The sequence below is a fragment of the Ascaphus truei genome, chromosome 10 (assembly GCF_040206685.1).
Source record: "Ascaphus truei isolate aAscTru1 chromosome 10, aAscTru1.hap1, whole genome shotgun sequence".
Lineage (NCBI taxonomy): Eukaryota > Metazoa > Chordata > Amphibia > Anura > Ascaphidae > Ascaphus > Ascaphus truei.
In genome coordinates, this window is record NC_134492.1 from 6,440,738 (window position 1) to 6,460,461 (window position 19,724).

Genomic DNA, 19,724 nt, shown 5'->3' on the forward strand with positions numbered 1-19,724 from the left:
TAGATATGAATGTTGTGGACTATGTTATTACAGGGTTTCTGAAAAGCACAGCAATAAGAAGTATGCCACCATTAAGTGAATTATTTTAGTTTTCAGAAAGCAATAGGGCACTTTGAATGCTACATTGCTAAACACTTACAGTATATTTCCCCACTGACTGCATGTACAAATAAAAGAGCACTCTTGCTTGGATTTATTGCTTCTCTCATTGGAGGTGAAGTTTCCTTCTTACTTAACTATCTGTGGATATTAAAAATTGCCTACTTCCAGCAATCCTAAGTTTAAATGCTAAAGCACCATATCTGTTGGGGTTAATAAAACGTAGAGTCAGGCAAAAAACAAGAGTTGACGGATGCATATTACATTCACATAAAATACACTGTGTAAATCAGTTAAATATTGTTTACTGCGTCCAGGCTATAGTACATAATTCTGTTCCTATCGAATATTCTCCAGTATGGATGAATAAATGTAAATGTGCGCGTGTTTTCATATACAAATATGCATACATACACTTATGAATACATAATTTTCTGGTCCCAGGCACTATATTGTGTTATGTCGATCAGTTGTTTTTAATTTCATGATGTAAAATTGCACTAGCCAATCAAAGCATAGCAATGATCTTCCATTATTCATGTAACCTATAATAGTTTATTGACAGGATCACATCAAATATGCAAATTGGAACAATTTACTTTTTTACATTTCATATCTTTTGGAATCATACAAATGCAAATTTCTTCATGCGCTTTGGTTCCAATTGACCAGGAATTATCTGTAGTAACACATCGCCATAGGGAATTTGTAATTACTGCATTGATTTAACAAGCTATCTTACAAATTTTGGGATAATGTTTGACACTTTCCCTTTAGAGCACAGAAATAGAAAAAAGGACTGCAAAGGTCAGCTTTATCAACCAGGTTATTGGTTTATTTATATTCCGTGGGAGGCAACAACCTATCTGCCTTAAGATTTTATCAATATTTATATTTCACTTGCAGTTGTTTTTCCTGTATTTTGTTTCTTCTTTTAATACAGTCACAAGTCTAATCCATGACGCCTCTTTGATGCTCTACTCTGACCTCCATCTGTTACCTGTTTTTCTTCCTCCATTTCACCTCGCTTGCTCCATTTTCTCACCACCTATTCTCTCCCAGATCCTCTACAATCTGGCTTCCGCACTGCTCACTCCACTGAAACAGCCCTCACTAAAATAACGGATGACCTCCATGCTGCCAAAGACAAAAGTCATGACACTATGCTCATATTACTTGACCTCTCTGCAGCCTTTCAGCTCAAATCAATAAAGCCTGCCCTGTTTATAACAACAAAAGTCCTGGCGCCCATCTTTTCCACCACCCAGCAGACCACTGACAGCTCCTGAGACAAGGCAAATTATTGCAGATGTCTTCTACGCCACTACAGCAATTCATCCTACCTAGGGAGCCAGGGAGGGTTACAGATTATATATACATATATATATATCAAAACAAAAAAAGCGAAGTAGCGCCTCTAATACAGCCTAAACAAAACTGTGATTTAGTCAGCCCAACTATGAGTACATCCAGTGGGGTGGCAAGTGTAGGTAAAATATACTAAAACCAGTATTAACCAAGGATGCTATAGTTCTATATTTGAATATGATATATGTAAAATGTATAATAACAATAACCTAATACTTTAATATTTAAAAATAAAAACATATAAACATATCAAAAAATTGTATAAAATGTATATGTATGTAAAAATTCTATAAAAGTGAATGAATTAAAAAAACATAAAAACCTCAGAAAACACAAAGTCCTGTTCCAAAATAAAGCATCCAGGTATAAGGCAGCCCGTTTCAAAGGGGTCACTACTCCCTGATGATACCTATGAAAAAAGAAAAGAAAAGAAACGGGCGCCTGTTTCTTTTCTTTTTTCATATATATATATATAAAACAAAAGTAGCGCTAAGTCAGTAGAACTGATATATAGAATTAAATAGCAATAATACAAGTGCAGATAATAATACATAACAATAGAAATAAATTAAAAACAGGTCACCAATAGTGACCTAGATATGCACTACAATTGCAAACAATTTGTGATTAAAGTAATGGTTACTTGAGTCCCAACAGTCACAACCAATTCCACACGAATGTGAAACAGAGAGGGAAATCTAATTTCAATTTCCAAGCCAGCTGATCACTTGGAGCAAAACTGCAGCTTTTTTATGGGGTTTAACCAACCACAGGATATCTAGAAACAAAAGACAAAAAGAAGAAGAAGAAGAGCAAGCTCCATAGCACAAATCTGAGATCTTATCGGGGATTTATTAAAAAGAGAGAGTTGCCCAATCGATAGGACCTGCACTTACAGGAGGGTAAAAATATAAACGCATGTAGAATGAATACTCAGTGCTGGAGACGTTCTCACAATAGGAGTGGGAGGACTGGGATCCTATAACCGGATTTCAGGGAGCCTTGTCGCCATGATTGCGGGCTCCTGTCAGCGGTATGGTATCCTCACAGTGTGAAGTGGTTCCCTTAGCCTCGAGGCGTACAGCCTGTTAGCAATCAGGTGGATGTCCGCAGTAGGCTTGGAGGCCCACCTGATCACCACAGTCACTTGATTTATGCTATGGAGCTTGCACTTCTTTTTATTTTTGTCATATATATATATATTTCTCAACAGTTGAGCACCTGATTTGTGGTGTAAAAAGCAATTTCCTTCTACACCATTTATGAGTTTACATTATATTCAGTAATATATAGACCAATTATAATGATACCTTTAAGCACATTGCAGAATGGCTTTTTGTTATTGATATGCACTTGACTCCGTGGTTTGGTTCTGAATTATGGGGAAAATGTACGTTTATTTAAACAAATCATGTCATGTAATCTGGCGATATTTTTTGTTTCTTATGTAAGTATTTATGCCATCTGCAAAATAAACATCATGTATAATAATGTGTACAGTATGTCTGTTTTCAAGTCTGGCAAGAACAGGGCGAAGTAAAACAAGGACAGAACCTGTTAGAAAGACAATTCAAATGATCAAGTCCGGTATGTTGGAGATACGTAGATTGCAACGGCAATTGATTAGCTGTCTGATATGCTGGACTACTAGAGACTTTCAAATGAGTAGATTAATGGTGGTGTATCTCTGATCATCTATATGCCCAACATGTTATCTAAGGCTGTTAACCCAATCGCATCTGGTTGACTGATCTGAATCTGAGTGGAAGAATGAAAACAAACTATATTTTCATTTCTTTTTGGTGTAATGATAACGTTGGAAAAGCGTTCTTTTTTTTCTTCCATAAATAATTAATTTTCATAAAGTTTGCGCATCTCACTGTTAAGTTTCACAAACACTTCAAATGTTACTAGTACGTTAAAAAAACAAAAATCAAAAGGTTGAAAAACCTGTCTGTGAGTAGGTTACTGGCTCTATACTTTCTTAACCCAGGCTGTGCTGAAAATCTGTGTAATACGGCAGGCATATGCTTATAGGGGTCCATGTTACAATGGATAAGAAGCAAAAGGTGACACACTGTGCTCATTTGCAAGTCATTTCCCAGAATCCCTTGCTGTAGTGGAATAATTTGTTTGCTAGGAGATAATGGGGAAAAGCAGGGTTGCAGATCAGTCTGAGACGTGATTTTTTATAAAAACGTATTTACCCCTCAATAAAAAACACCCACACAAATCCTCTATTCACACCTTCTATCTACTCCTTCCTGCTGCTGGGGATCTCCCATAAGCCTGAACCCAAACATACACACCTGATCTCACCAACGCCTCCCTGCCATCTCTTCCCCTGTAAATGGTGTTAACCTTCTGATTTAACACTGACTAACCTTAAATCTCACCCCACAAATTAAGCATCCCAATAGCCTGCACTCATGGCTATTGTCCCACAGTCACTCCTATCACCCTTTGTGGCCAAGCACACCAATCTACAGCACTTATTCCCTCACCTGCTGTCTCTGTAAGTTTCCCCTCAAACCTCTTAGATTGTAAGCTCTTCGGGGCAGGGATTTCCTTTCCCATTTTCTGATTTTGCTGCGCTTAATGTATTATTATAATTTCTTGTACTGTATTCTTTGTGAAGCGCTGAGTACACTTTTGGCGCTATTTAAATAAAGACATACAATACAATACAAAAAACTTACCAACTCCAAACCTGAATACAGAGTTTTAAGCAAATTCATGTGAACAGCAACTTTTGGGGATCTTCTTAAGCCAGTGACCTTCTTTTGCAAATAATGTCATTTTTAGGGGAGATTGACTAAGTGCAGATGCAGGGTACCCTGCGTTAGCTGTCATTCAAGTCAGTGGCAGTTAACGTGGGTTTGCAGTGTGGGACCCCGCATGAAGCCACTTATCGAGCACTTATAGGACAAAATGCCTACTGCTATTCAGTGCGCCTCGATAAGTGCGCGATTAATTTCGGGTGAGATTTGCGCAGGGGGAGGTGGCTCCCTGTGAGCAGCTCTCTCTGAAGCTGAAAGATATCACCGGGTACGGCCTTTTCAGAGAGGCGATCTTCCCTCCGCCAGCTACTCGCCTGTTTTGGGAATTTTGTTATCACAGGTAATCGAGGCGTTCTGAATCGCTTGGTTGGAATAAAATGCAGATTCAGATTACACACATGTATGTGTCTGCCTTCTTATTTTCATTGGCTTACTAATACGTTTACGATTCTTTAAATATTTTATCAAATACAGCATGTTCACTGACTGCATGAGCACAGTGCACAGATAAAGTAAAAGCTCACTAAGTTATTGCATGTCTGACATAACTGATGAAGTGCCTTTTACCACGGTGCGTTTGCACTGATCTCCGTTGTTTTTTACTTTAAGCATGGCGTGCTTAGGGGCGAGATACAAACTTTCTACCAGTTCAATGTGCAGGGGCTTCTGGACGGGATTTCTTTCTAAAGCGGCAATCCATGCTCTTCGTTTTTTAAATTTGTTTACCCAGGATTGAAGCAGGTGTCTCCGGAGCTGAACCCCATTAATCTCAGCACCAGGGACCCCGTTTCCAGAGATATTTACCTCCGAAGGGGCTGCCAGGGATCATGTTATGGCAGCGTTTCCAAGCGCCAGGGCCCTGCGAACCAATAGGAAGCCGCGATGTCATCAGGCTCAGCTTCCTATTGGACTGTGTGACGCGGGAGCTTTAAACTTTAAATCCCTGGTAGCCAAGCAGAGCAGCTACCGGCACCAGCTGCGGAGGTAAGTCTCTCCGGAAGCAGGGGGTCCCCAGAGCTGAAAGGAATGGGTTCAGCTCCGAGACCCCCGGCTTCAATCCTGTGTAACAAAAAATACCCTTTTATTCTGTAGAAAAATAAAAAATAAAACGGTGCTTGAATTGCTCATTTTAAAGCTTTTCTTCAGAGAAAGTGAATGCTTTCTATCTCTAGAGACAAAAAATATCTATTTTAAGGCATGTACAGGATTTTTTTTCTATTTTCATGATATCTTGTGTCCAGTGGTAGGTTGTGGTTTGGTTTCTGAATAAAACATATAATGTAACATGGAAAATAAAACAACGATATATATATATATATATATATATATATATATATATATATATATATATATAATATACACTGTATATCTGCCCATACTATTTTACCTCAGCAGGTTAAGAAGTCATGCAGGATTGCAGTGGAAGAATGATGAGTAGGAAGTGAGTGATAAAATGCCGGACACTGTGCGCTGCTGGGGAGAGTCTGCACTTCACCGCTTCACTAAATTATGTCTGAGTATTTTTGCACATCTCTAATCCTGACCTGATGATATCTACAATTGCTACTCCTGCTGCTCCTGCTGCTCCTGTTTCTCCCTCTTCTTTTAACCACACACCTAGTCAATCAACAACAGTGGCCTAATAGATAGGATTTACTGACCACTTGCAGGATCCCTGTCTCATGAGGAGATTTGTCCATCAGCAGAGTGAAGTCTTTACTGCTTCTATTGAAATATAGGCAGCTGTTGCTGTGTCTGTGTCAGGGTCATTACCTTCTGGCTGTGGGTTTTTATATGTGGAGGAGGACTGGTTGGGGAGATAGGAGATCTGTCTGGCTGTTTTCGTTTCATTATTCCCCATTTCCTTTGATGTACCTTTCTATTTGGGAAAACGCAGCTCTTTGCTTTAGAATTCCTGCTCTCAGTTTCATAAAACCCATATGCAGCCCTGCTTAGTATTACAGGAAACAGGTCCCAACGGAAACATCAATTGTGCAAAAGTAAAAGGTTTGTATGTACCGTTTACCAGGGCAGGCCCCAGGATTTTAAAAGCAGGGGGTAAATACCTTGTGTGTTAAGGAAAGTCGGTCATTGAGGCCGTGTCAGGCCTGCCGGTCCAGGAAAAAGTTACAAGGAGGAAAAGAAGAGGAAACTTATTATACTCAAACACATTAGTTTGAATCTTAGTGCTTAAGGTGCAGTGTTTATAGCTGTATTCCTGTGAATACGGGATTACAGTATCTGCCAATTCGTATTCATTTCACTGGGCCATGTAACATGTATTCTGTAATAGAGGGCGTTCAGAAGCTTTTAAGAGCGCATGATATTTTGTTACATTTTGGAGTTAGAACCTGTACAGAGCCTGAAAATAATAGCAGAAGCCTAAAAATATCATATTCCTAGCAGTACAATAGAAGAGATATATACATAGCTGCAAGACGTGGGGTCTAACTTAGGGCAGAACTGCTTAAAAAATACCAATGGGTTTCTGTTTATTTTAGATAAATTTGATACAGCTGTTTGTGCTCCTGGTTTTGAGGCCAGAAGACTGATAAAAAAACCCAACCCTTAATGTTTAGAAGAATATCTGCAAATGAAAAGCAAATGTGAGCACTTCAAGCTGCATAACTCGTTTAATTGGATATAACTCCACCACACACGGCATAGAAACGTTTTCTTTGCTCGCCATAGATACTTGTTACGGGTTTTGTATGCATCATACTAATTTGCAGAGGCGACATCGGTCGATTTATTTCTTCCCAAAGAAAGGATTCACGAAGACCGAGGCAATGTACAAATTAGCAAACCGCTAAACGCCATTGTGACCGGAGTGCAACTTCTGCAGGACAGGACAATATAGAAGTTTGGTAATGTTCCATGCTTTCCATTTTGCTTTTTAATGATTTTCTCTCATTAGCAAGCCTTGCGTAACCTATATTTAGCCCCAGCACTGATGACATAAAACATTTAAGTTCAAATCAATAATTTTTTTAGCCTGAGAAAGGCTTGAAACCCATCAACGAGCTCTTTGGCACTGAAGTGGTTAATGCTGGAATACCTTGACAACAATCCATCATTCTGGTGTTCCAAGTATTTATGACAAACAAATCGATGCACTTATGTGCAAGCAGTGTAATAACAAGGGATCCCCTGTATACCGTATACACGATTCCTGGGCTTTTCTTTAGATATTTTATAGTCTACCATTCTGTTACTGGGGCATTATTGCTTGCAGACTCCCATTGGAGTTAAAGGGAGTACCCATGCAATAATGCCCTGATTGGCACTATCACGGTTAAAAGAATATGTGTTCGACAAACATATTGCAAGTACAGGATCTCTAAACCTGAACCAACTGGAGAAAGACCATACCAGTAACAACTACTCCTTATAATCTTCCTGAGAAATGATACTTTACTTGGATGCATGTCAGGGATGACCAACTCCATCTTCAAGAGCCAACAACTTTTCAGGTTTTCAGGCTATTCCTGCGTCAGCACAGGTGGCTCAATCAGAGGCTCAATCCTCGACTGAGCCACTGATTGATCGACCTGTGCTGAAGCAGGGATATCCTTAAAACTTGACCTGTTGGTGGCCTTTGAGGACTGGAGTTGGCTACCTATGATTCCCAGCACTGCAGCAAAGGGAACAATAGGATACACAGTATACAGTAATGTACTTTCAGTCTATGCTACATTTTGCTGTGGGCAGTAAGATTATGTTTCACTTAGATTAGCAGCTGCTATCAATATGTTTGTTGGGTTAACAAAATGGACGTTAGGTCAAAGCCATGTTGAAGGGTTATTACTTAACCAAGGACAACAGAAATTTCACAATGTGAAAACAGAGAGTTTTGTTCTATTACACTAAAAAGAAACTAACAAAAGTGTGAAGCCAGTGTCCATTTCAAACCATTACAATAATACAAATTCTAAAATAGGTTTGTGAATTTACATTTAAGTAGTAAATGGTTTAGCTTATTTACGACTTTAAAACATACATTTATAAAAAGTAGATGACAAAATGGTGGATCCAGTCCAGTATATTGAAAGGATTACAAATTCAGGTCTTTTGGTAAAAATAAATAAATAAAGAATAATACAAATCCATATACGGTCTTCATTAAGTTTTATGTGATAAGGAATACAATTGCTATTGGCAATGTGTTTTCTGTGCGCATCTGTAATGTAACTCCGTTTCCCTACATAACTCAGGCCACGATGGAGATTTCAGCGTACTCAGTGGCAACCGGACAGATGTGTCATACAATCTAATCCCCTTAATCCCTAAAGCTCTTCTATAATGGATATTTTAAAAGACCAGATTGGAAAACATGCTGTTTTTTTATTGAGCCTTTTTTTTCAATGCCCATGCTGCCTCTGGTATTATTACATTTGCCAAGTATACCCTTCTACACCAGCAACAGATTTGTTCCTTGAAAAGCAGATAAACACACCTAATGCGTTAAACTGTTTATGGTTGTTTTAACTACATATTTCTGGTAGTGCATAGTACTCTGGGGACTATCTGGGGGGGTCGTATCTATTGCAGTTGCAAAGTCCATTTTGATCTGATACCCTTTTTATCTGTCCATAAAAAATGATAAGGAGAGAATGATTTAAGATGTTTGTAAGATTACTCCCTATGAACCGTTTGCTATCACTTTGATTAATTACTCCTGTAACCGCTCAAATATTACTGTACCTCAGACTGATTCCTGATGAAGCTCTGGCGAAACGCGTTGAATATACTGTGTGGAGGACTGGAGTTTGGAGCCCTGGCAGGCGAGTGATCCGAGCCCAGCTGCTTCCGTCCAGAGCAGAGACGTTACAGGAAGTGACGTACGCGTAAGAGAGACCAGAGCAGGCAGAGACCGGCAGGATAATGCCACGGATCTCTGACACCTACCTCTCCAATACGCGATAATAATGTGCAAAATGTGAGTATAAATGAGTGAACTTGTCATTACATTTGTCTATAGACATACTACACTATTTGAAGTTCCTTTGGCATTTTGGGTTATACTGGAAGGAAAGCGGATACATCTCTTTGGAAATCCCACGCCATTGCTCCCATCAGAGTTTGGCTGAATCTCTGATACACCTGATATTTAAAGAAAATGTGTGAGTGGGACCAACACACTTATTAACACATATCATTTTGTTACAATTGGCTACACCATTATATGTATTTGTTTTATTCCACATATCCACGCTGTGGTTGTTCTGCACTCCCCTTATCTGGAAGACATCGCCCTCAGACTAAACGCCTGGTGCTGAGGTTTGGCCGAAGTCTGTATACCTATGTTAGCTACCCCACATATGTGGAGCCAGTAAGGGGACAACACTTTGATGTATATAACATTTATGTATAGGTTATATACTGTATAGCAGATGGATAACAGTAACTGCGTGATCATTAGAAATGTTATCACTGCATACAGTACAAGTCACAATACATATTATCATCATAGTTCACATAATTGCTGTGCATGTGTGTGTGTAATAGTCAACTTATTAGGCCTCCGGATCCTGGGTAGTCAGGCCTATTGTTAGAGTACCAGTACACCGTTGGAGCTCGTGTATTGTCACTGTGTGTTGCAGGCCTGGACTTCACAAAGGTTTGTCTTTTGGTACCACTATTCCAATGACCTGTCTAAGATCCCCTCCGTCAGCTGTCTCTCTTGGGGCTCCGGTTCTCTGCGACTGGACTCTCTGTCCGATCAGCCCTCCCTGTCCCCACGTGGGATGCTTGCAGGTCCCAGGTCACAGGAGGCTCTCATACCAGTGTCAATCTCCCTCCCTGTAATTGCTGCCCCCTCTTAAGCTCACTCTCCCTCTTAGTCCCTCTTCCTTCCCCAGCCTTCCTACTGGCTTGTTACAGTCACCTGTCCATGGAGAGGAACCTGCTAGGGGGCAGAGTTCGGTGTTGCTTGGCATACCCAGGGGGTTACACACCCCTCATTTGAATGACAGCTTCTTTTTTTTACTATTTTTAAGGCACCAGCTGACTGCTTACTGAGATATGTATGAATTTATTTTACTGTACTTCGGTTGCAGAGGTTTTGGGATTGATGTTGGAGACAGGTACATTCTAGAGATGCGCCACTGGCTCCCAGACATCTTTGCATTTTTTGAGTGAATTTTCTTACATTCAAATTGCTTTAAATGTTGCCAATTTTAACCCAAATTTGGCAGACTTTCTAGAATTTCCTTAAAAACTTTTTTTTTTTTACAGAAAAAAAAAGGCAAATCGCATCTGGCAACATTTTGCAATACTTTAGCACATCTCTAGTAAATTCTTTGAAAATTGTGAGATCATTAAATGGATCAACATGAACATTCTTCATAGATTTGCTTACACGTGAACGTTTACGACCACAGGCTCCTTTTTTCAGACATTATGGCAGCAGATTGTGATAACTACGGATACCTATTTCAGGTGTAGTTGGGACATTTGCCGAAGACTCTGACAGTACATCAGAAGGAGAGACTTGGGAGAGCTGAAATGCTCACCTAAATCTGCATGATTTATTTATATGGCATAGAGACGTTTAGGAACAATGTCATTTAGAATGTTTTCTCAGGGAGCTGCCATATACACAGCTGTTATAAAGTTAAGTAGAAAGATAACAATAAAATATTTGAATTTCAAAGTCTTGTAATTGGACATTTTCCTGCTGCTGTTTTTTTTTCTGTTTGTAAAGCAAATTAATTGATTGTGTTTCTTTTAAAAACCTCAGAATTCAAACTGAGGTGGGCGTCTCGCGATACCACATGTCAATATACTTTTACAGATTTCCATTTTAGCCTCGAAAGAAATCCGGCTGGCTTTTTCATGCAAAGTTCAGAAATGTGGGCTTGTTTACTGTGCAGGTATAAATCTGCCTGGAGGCCATTTTTTATTGTATCCAGATATAGTTTGTTTTCTATACCAACAGCAGTTATGTAAACTAAATCCCCATACTGCAAAAACGGATTCTAATTTGCTTGACTTTTATCAGTGTTATTATTACATTTAAACAATGTTTAACCTGACATCAGAATCCCAGTGTGGCCTTAATTAATGATTCAATATGTTTGTTTGGACTCAGTAACTCATCCAGTTCAAGACCTGACTCCCCTTCTTGTTCTGAATGATTAGGCTGTTGGGAAGAATAAAGAAGGAAAAACTGTGTGACATAAAACTCCTTTGGGAGCTTGGCATCCCAAATGACCTATTCTACTGTACAAATGCAGCATATATTACCAGAGCATCTCTAAGAATGACCTCTACTCATGACTGAAAAGACAAACTAGTGAGTGTATGCTTCCATCCTTTGGGTAATTAAACAGTAAGCTTGGTTATGTCTGAGCACGTATGCTAACATTTTAAATTCTTCCACCATCTTTGGCGCCTTGTGAATAATGAATTGAAGAGCTGTGCTATGGGATCATTACTTGAACACGAGAAGTAGCTCTCAATGTATTACTTCCTGGTAAAACCTTTTATTGATACATTGGGTTTATCAGTCATGATGTTGGCGTATGGGCATTAACTTGGCACGTAGCCTGCACAGAGAAAATGCATCCTAATGGCTGACAAAGCATGATTGCAGAATGAAGGAGGCGGAATTTGGATTCACCTGGTAACTCTTCCTGCAATGTCAGAGTCTGATATGGTACTGCACTAAGAACAGAAAATAATTATTAGACCGAAGCAAGCCTTCAAATTAAAGTCTTGTCCAGCTACTTTATACTCAAACTTTGGTATACTGAGTATGTGTATTACTGCAATGGTACACATGTTCACATTATTGAAGCAAACACAGGAGCACCATGCAAAGTTGGGTATATACAGTACCTGCAACCTCACTAAAAGCTGCCACGTAATCCTTTTCCTTCACATCTCCTAATCTTCTACTACATTCCCCCATTATAATCCTTCCTTATCCTATAGCTTACATCTCTATCAGTGCTGGTATTTTTCTCTCATCTTATAAGCATGCCTTTTCTGACTAAGTATTCTCTTTATTCATCTTACCATGCAGCTCCTACCCTCGCATATTAGATACTCAAGTGACATGTATGCTGAAAATCTTGTCCACCTGTGTCCTCGATACGATGCTGTTTGGATTCCAACCTAAACAGTCCACTATGGCTGTCCTAGTAAAATAAGCTTCTCATGGTGAAATGTCGGTCTATTCTCTGTTTTTATTGAACAAGACCCCTCTGCTGCCTTTCACAATGTAGACTATCTTTCCTCCATATCCTCTGACCTCAGTGAGTTCAGTATCTCCTCCTCTCACCTCCCATTCTTTGTTGGGCTCCCTGCACTGCTTTAGGACAAATGCCCCCCCCCCCCCCCTGTGAACTATTATACTCATTTGGTTTTTAATATCCCCTTTATATTGATGATGACCAAAGTTGCCTATCCAGCCTCGATCTTTCTCTCCCTCTCTCCAGTTGGGTATAACTAACTGTATATATTTGCTATTTCCTGGATGTTACACCCTTACATCAAACTCAGCATGTCTAAAATAGAACTTTTCATCATACCGCTCATCAATTGCACCTTCTTTTCCAGGTACAGTACAATTTGGGATTCCACTCCCTCGCATACCCCAGGCAGGATGTCTAGAAGCCATCTTGGATTTTTCTTTTTTAATCACATTTCGACCCTTGCTAGATCCTACCTCTCCACGTTTGGCTAGCAGGTCTACCTCACTCCTGTCTGTCCCTCCTCCACTCCATTCAAAATACTGCTGTGTGACGTCTGCAAGAACGCCTATCCGACATCTTTCTGACATCACTTTTCCAGCTTTTTCCTTCCCCAGGAGACCCATTATCTAATGCCAAGAAAATGACATTCTAGTTACTCACATTTACTTTTCTTTTTATTCAGTATTGTTTGTGGCTGAACTTTATATCATTTAAATACCCACCTCTCTAGAAGGCCATTGTGCTTGCTTGGAGGTGATGCTTAATTATGTATGTAAATGAAGTGCCAGAATGAGTGTATTTCATAATAAACTAGATAACTGATATTATTATTGATATTAGCCTTTATGCGCGGGATCATAACCATATCTGATTCTGGAACGGAATACATTACGTGTCTGTGTTTGCTGGTATTATATAATCTTCACACACTAGCCTCAGTCTTACCACATACAATTAAAATACATCACTGTAGACACCCATGAAATCCTGCAAAATCCACTGTCTCTTTTGGATTTAGCGAGGGTTTACTAAGCTTGATGAATGATTCCCTTTGAATTTCCAGTGAACATGTTGATACAAACTCTCTACAATGATTTCTGTTTAAAAAAAAGAAACACCAGTAAGAACAAAAGCAAATGAAAAAAAAGCCAAGCAGTTAATTACAGGTTTGGTGACAATTTCCAATGTAGTCTTTGCAAAATCCATGCCAGCTGTTTACAGCATTTTAAATTGGTTGCACAACAATTTCTGCTTTTGTCACAATGTTTGCATAATAAAGTTGATTTTCATTTCCCATATGTGCCAAAAAGCTAGAGCTTAGGTAGCTCTGTTCTAATTGGAGTTAGAAAAATATGAATTTACCTAATTTAATTCCATTGAATTTAAATGATGTTGGTGTCATTGCCTTCCAGTGGACTGCCCATTTCTTTAACAATTGTCATGTTTTTTTCCAATGTAAAGGATGCAGAATCATTAAAAACAAATTATATTACTTTCGACCTGCTTTAAAAATGTATGACATTTACGGCTACCTGCAAGGACATTTATAGCACCTAAAATATTCATATTGTCCTACAATAGAGTCATGGGGACCATTCTAACTAATGTACATACACAGGGAGCTGGTCATGCCCCTTTGGTACGGGGCGCCAGGTAATGGAATGCCCGCCCCATATCCATCAGCAACATCACAGACCATCCTACTTTCAGAAAATGGCTCAAGACTTGGCTCTTCGAAATCGCCTTTCCAAACCCAGATTGGTTCTTCGCTCCACCTTTGGAGTATTTAAAAAGTGCATAGGAGCAGGGTTCTGTGTATGTGCTATACAGGACACTGAGATAGTCACATAGGCGCGGGGTTCTGTGTATGTGCTATACAGGACACTGAGATAGTCACATAGGAGCAGGGTTCTGTGTATGTGCTATACAGGACACTGAGATAGTCACATAGGAGCAGGGTTCTATGTATGCGCTATACAGGACACTGAGATAGTCACATAGGAGCAGGGTTCTGTGTATGTGCTATACAGGACACTGAGATAGTCACATAGGAGCAGGGTTCTGTGTATGCGCTATACAGGACACTGAGATAGTCACATAGGAGCAGGGTTCTGTGTATGTGCTATACAGGACACTGAGATAGTCACATAGGAGCAGGGTTCTGTGTATGTGCTATACAGGACACTGAGATAGTCACATAGGAGCAGTGTTCTGTGTATGCGCTATACAGGACACTGAGATAGTCACATAGGAGCAGGGTTCTATGTATGCGCTATACAGGACACTGAGATAGTCACATAGGAGCAGAGTTCTGTGTATGCGCTATACAGGACACTGAGATAGTCACATAGGAGCAGGGTTCTGTGTATGCGCTATACAGGACACTGAGATAGTCACATAGGAGCAGGGTTCTATGTATGCGCTATACAGGACACTGAGATAGTCACATAGGAGCTGGGTTCTGTGTATGTGCTATACAGGAAACTGATATAGTCACATAGGAGCAGGGTTCTATGTATGCGCTATACAATGTCCTGAGATAGTCACATAGGAGCAGGGTTCTGTGTATGGGCTATACAGGACATTGAGGTAGATCGACTGCAAAAAAGCTATGAAACACCATACAAAACTAGACTTCAAATATAGTACAATTAGTACTTCATTTATTTACTTAAATAAAGAGTACACAGAGACATTTACTTAGCAAATCAGATGTTGGTAGAGATATTTTGTGAAATCTAAAGTAACCTATAGTATTATCTGCAGATAACCATGTTGATCTGAACTACAATTTGATATAAGGAAACATTGCTGCAAAACTTGTATCAAGTACCTCAGAGAAATCCACAGGGAGAGCCGGGGCAGGAACCGGGGATCAGGGATCCTGATCAGAAGAGAAGTCAGGAGCTTGAGTCGGAATCAGAGAGCAGGAGCAGTAGAGTAGTTAGTGAGCCGGAGTCAAAACCAGAGTTTAGCATCAGCTGAGTCAGGACCAGGAAGTAGGTTACCAACAGGACTGGAGCAAAGGAGACTGGAGCAACACAGCCGTTCAACAAGTTAGCTAGTGAATTGTGAAGCAAGGTAAGCAGGACTGTGGCACCTTTTATAGACAGAGGAGAGGTAGGCTTGCCTTCCGTAAACAGAGTCCCGAACTAGGTCCTAAGAGCGCAGCTGATCAGAGGGACCCTCTCCCTTGCTTCTGTAGCTCAGACAGAGCTTGCTGTCGTCTGGTGACGTCACTCACCAGTGATGGAGCCGTGCGTGGGAAGCCGGTCTGGGACCCGGATATGTCGGATTCGGAGGCAGAGAGATGTGCACACATGGAGGGATGGAGTCGAACAATTAATAAAGTCAATCCTACGCGTTTCGCCCTGGGCATGAGCTTCCTCAGAGATTATTTCTCCACTTATCTTTCCTGCTGAGCAAAGTATATACATATACAGATTTTGTGTGGATCAGAAGAGCTTTTTTCCTGATTGAGCCTGTTGTCTCACTTACTTCATGTGAGTGGAATACCTACCTATTTATTCACATATAATTGTGTATGCCGTGTTGCACTATTTATTTATTATTTTATCTTTTTGAGATGTGGTGTGTTTTGCGTCCTGGTATTTTCTATTCTATTTCTATTTGTTTCCTTGCCTGCTATCTTTTTTTACCCAGGATTACTTGTATCTGCCCTAATTAATCCCTGTTTTCTATCATTTTCCTTCCTGTTCTGTCATCATCCTCAGTGTTCTCGGAAGGAAAGGAAATCCCTGCCCCAGAGAGCTCACAATCTAATCAGTATGTTGGGAGACTTACAGAGACAGCCATTTGTACAAATGAAGCCAGACTCTCCCTTTTCAGAGCTGCAGGATAGAAACATGTTGCCATGGTTTCGGGGGAAGGTGACAGTGGCGGACAGCCAGTGGACCAATGTTAGTTATAGTAACTGGCTGCTCGCTGCGTTCCTCCCGCAGTCGGTGATCGCTGCAGTCGGTTGCCCCTGTGATCACTGGCCACACGGTAACCCCTGCGCCAGGCAGATCAGCCTTAATGACAGATGAGTTTTCCATGTTTCCACTCTACAAGTACAATACTTTTACATAACTTTTATTTGCACCATTATCATATTTTCTATTAATTCAAGGGGTGCTCAACTCCAGTCCTCATGATCCCCCCAACAGGTCAGGTTTTGAGGATATCCATGCTTCAGCACAGCTGGATCAATCAGTGGCTCAGCCGAAGACTGCACCATCTGTGTTGAAGCAGGGATATCCTTAAAACCTGACCTGTTGGGGGGTCTTGGGACTGGAATTGAGTGCCCTTATATTAATGAATGAAGTTTATTCTGCCAAAGCATGAAAGGGAAGATGATTTATTTATGGGCAGAATATGTGCTGCACCCCTGGATGAATTCATTCTGCGACCCATGTTAAATATTCCTGATGCTGCACCGTCATCTTAGATGTATTTTGTGTACTAATTGTCCATTTATCTTGTGGGTCCGAATTCTTGTATGTACATTATGCATTGTCTGATTTATGTATGACATATGGTTTTTCATGTGGGTACCAATTTTGAGTCCATATATACTTTATATATATATTTTAGCCATCTATTTTAATAGATTTGGTGAGATATCATTAATGCATTTAATGGTTTAAATGAAGTGATGTGCTTGTGGTGTATTTTCTTTCCCTGTGAGGTTTTGAGTGTTAATTAATCTAGTTTATTCCTTTGTACTAAAAAAAGACTGATTGCACTATGGCTCATGGACGCCTTTCACATTGCACATCACAAGTTCCTCCTCCTTAAAATCAGAACGAGCAGCAGATGCGTGGAGCCAATTCTATAAACTTCACCAAGTTCACAGACTCAATTAACTTATAAAAAGGACCCCTTTCACCTGACTTATCATTTCATTTTACTGTGAACAACATGCTTGATTTAGATGTTTCAAGTGTCAATGAAGTCATACTTTTAATGATTTATTCAAAAATGTTAGCGAGGCACTTTTTTTATAGCCCAGTTTACAAGGTAGGAGGCATGCTTTGTGTTTAACTCCGAGCAATCTAAGGAAAGATCGGAATGTGGTTTAATTCCATGCAAATAATACATTTGCATTAACCCCTTAAGAACTTTGCAGCCTGTTGTTGAACTTTTCCACTGTAATTGTCTGAACTAGGACAGGTATTTGAAACATTTGGACCAAAAACAAAAAGGGCTCATTTCTTATGCATTGCACCAGAATCTCAAATTAAATCGTTTTATAGAAACCATGGCTAGCTAAATCCTAAAATAACAGCTAGTTTAGAGACACAAACAAACAAGGAACAGATGTAGATTACTTTTGAACTTTGAACTTTTATTCTTTACATTGATATTTTTGCCACATGTACAGATGGGAGGTTTAGACAATATGTTCTAGAACCAGCACTACTGCGGTAAACTTTAGACATTTGTCAACTAGTTCTGAGGTCAAAGAACAAACAGGGGGTTTCGGTACTGGGGACCCCCTGGTTTCCGTCTTGTAAAGAAAAGTTGGGGGGAGAGGTAAAAAAAAAAAGCAAACAGGATGAGAAAGTAGTGCGGCTGCAATGTAACATTTTAACCTTTTTACTTCATGGGAAATGTGAATATGTTTGTGTTTTCTCCAGGCCCTGTGCAGCGAATCTAAACCCATGTGGTACATATAAGAAGACCCTATATCTGTTTGTCTAATAGCAACATACTGTAATTACTAGTTTACATAAAACAAGAAAACAAAGATTGTGAATCAGCAATTTGCAAATGACAAATTGTCCACAGACCTCGGGTAAAGATTGTAAACACTCTCCAAAGAATTCGGTTTCAAAGGAGACATTCCAAAGTTGAAAAATACTTTAAAAACAGAATTAGGCTCTCCTATTATTAGGGCCATTACTTTAATAAATAATACTTCAGCCAATCGCCGTGTGCAAACTTTGCATTTTCGATTAATTTCGATTATTTTTATTTTTGAAATGCAAACTTGTAAAAAACAAAAACAAAGTGAAATCGCTAATTTTGAATAATTTGGGCAGTTGCGCTAGAACTTTTACCTACAAATGTTCTAGCGATACACATGGGTTTTGCAAACGTTTGGATAGTTCTCTCTAAACCGCGGAGAATCGAATCGCACAGTACTGATAGAAATGTATATACCAAACACAAACATATATTCTGCTGAGGATCATCGAATTGTTCTGATATAAATGTTAGAGGATTTATATTGAACCGAAAGCTTTCAGGGAGTAACCGGTTTGGATTTGCCCGTCACATGACACTGCCGCTTCCTTACTTATGAAACTGAGATTCTCAGCGACTGTTTTTCCGATTTGCAATAAACTTCTGCGGGTGTCTGATGACTGAATATGCCACCCCTTGTTTCTCTATTTCCCGTTACAAATACAATATTTATCTGGTAATGTAATATTTATTTTAATGCTGAAAATCTAGGAGCTTTTTGATATAATGTACAAAAATGAACAAATGTGGTGATTGACTGGGTTATTCACAGAAACACCTCTGCTTATCAGCCAGAGCTTTGAAATCTCAAGCTGACAATATTTACACCTTGTCAGGTTTAAAGACATTTTCGTTGCATTTTCATCAAAGTTGGAAGAGTCACTTACCGTGTTTTGTACATTTGCTGCTGATATGCCACTTTTCACCCGGTGCATTTATTGATGCAATGATGATACAGTACAAGAGAACTGACAGAGATAACAGTAGATTACATACAGTACATAACATTATAGCATTGTTCTTTGATGCATCTCATTATGTTACTGCACACGTTACCCTTTTCCTAACTCCACGTATGAGCACTTCCCAGAGGTCTGTATCGCATAAAACCGAAGCTCTCTGCATCAATTTAATAGCAAAACAGACATTTCTGACACCTGAAATTGATTTCTACAGTATACATGGAGTGCTTAAAAAAGAACTGCAAAGTTAGGGTAAAATACCTGTAATGTACAGTAGCACATTTTGTTTAAAGAAGACACATTTGTGGATATTTTGTATAAAATGATACATATTATGGCTTAATGTATGTGTAACACCCTTTCCCTGCCGCCGATGGAAACAGCAGATAATGTGTTACGGTGCTAACCTATTAGGCTTACAGAAGGCCTAAACCTCCCCTCATGGAGAGGCTGTTGCAGCGCTTCCACCTGTGAGGATCCCAGCGTTGGCGGGATAGCCCATCACAGGAACCGGTATACCTATAAGGTATACCCCGAATAATCACAACAAGAACAAGGTATAT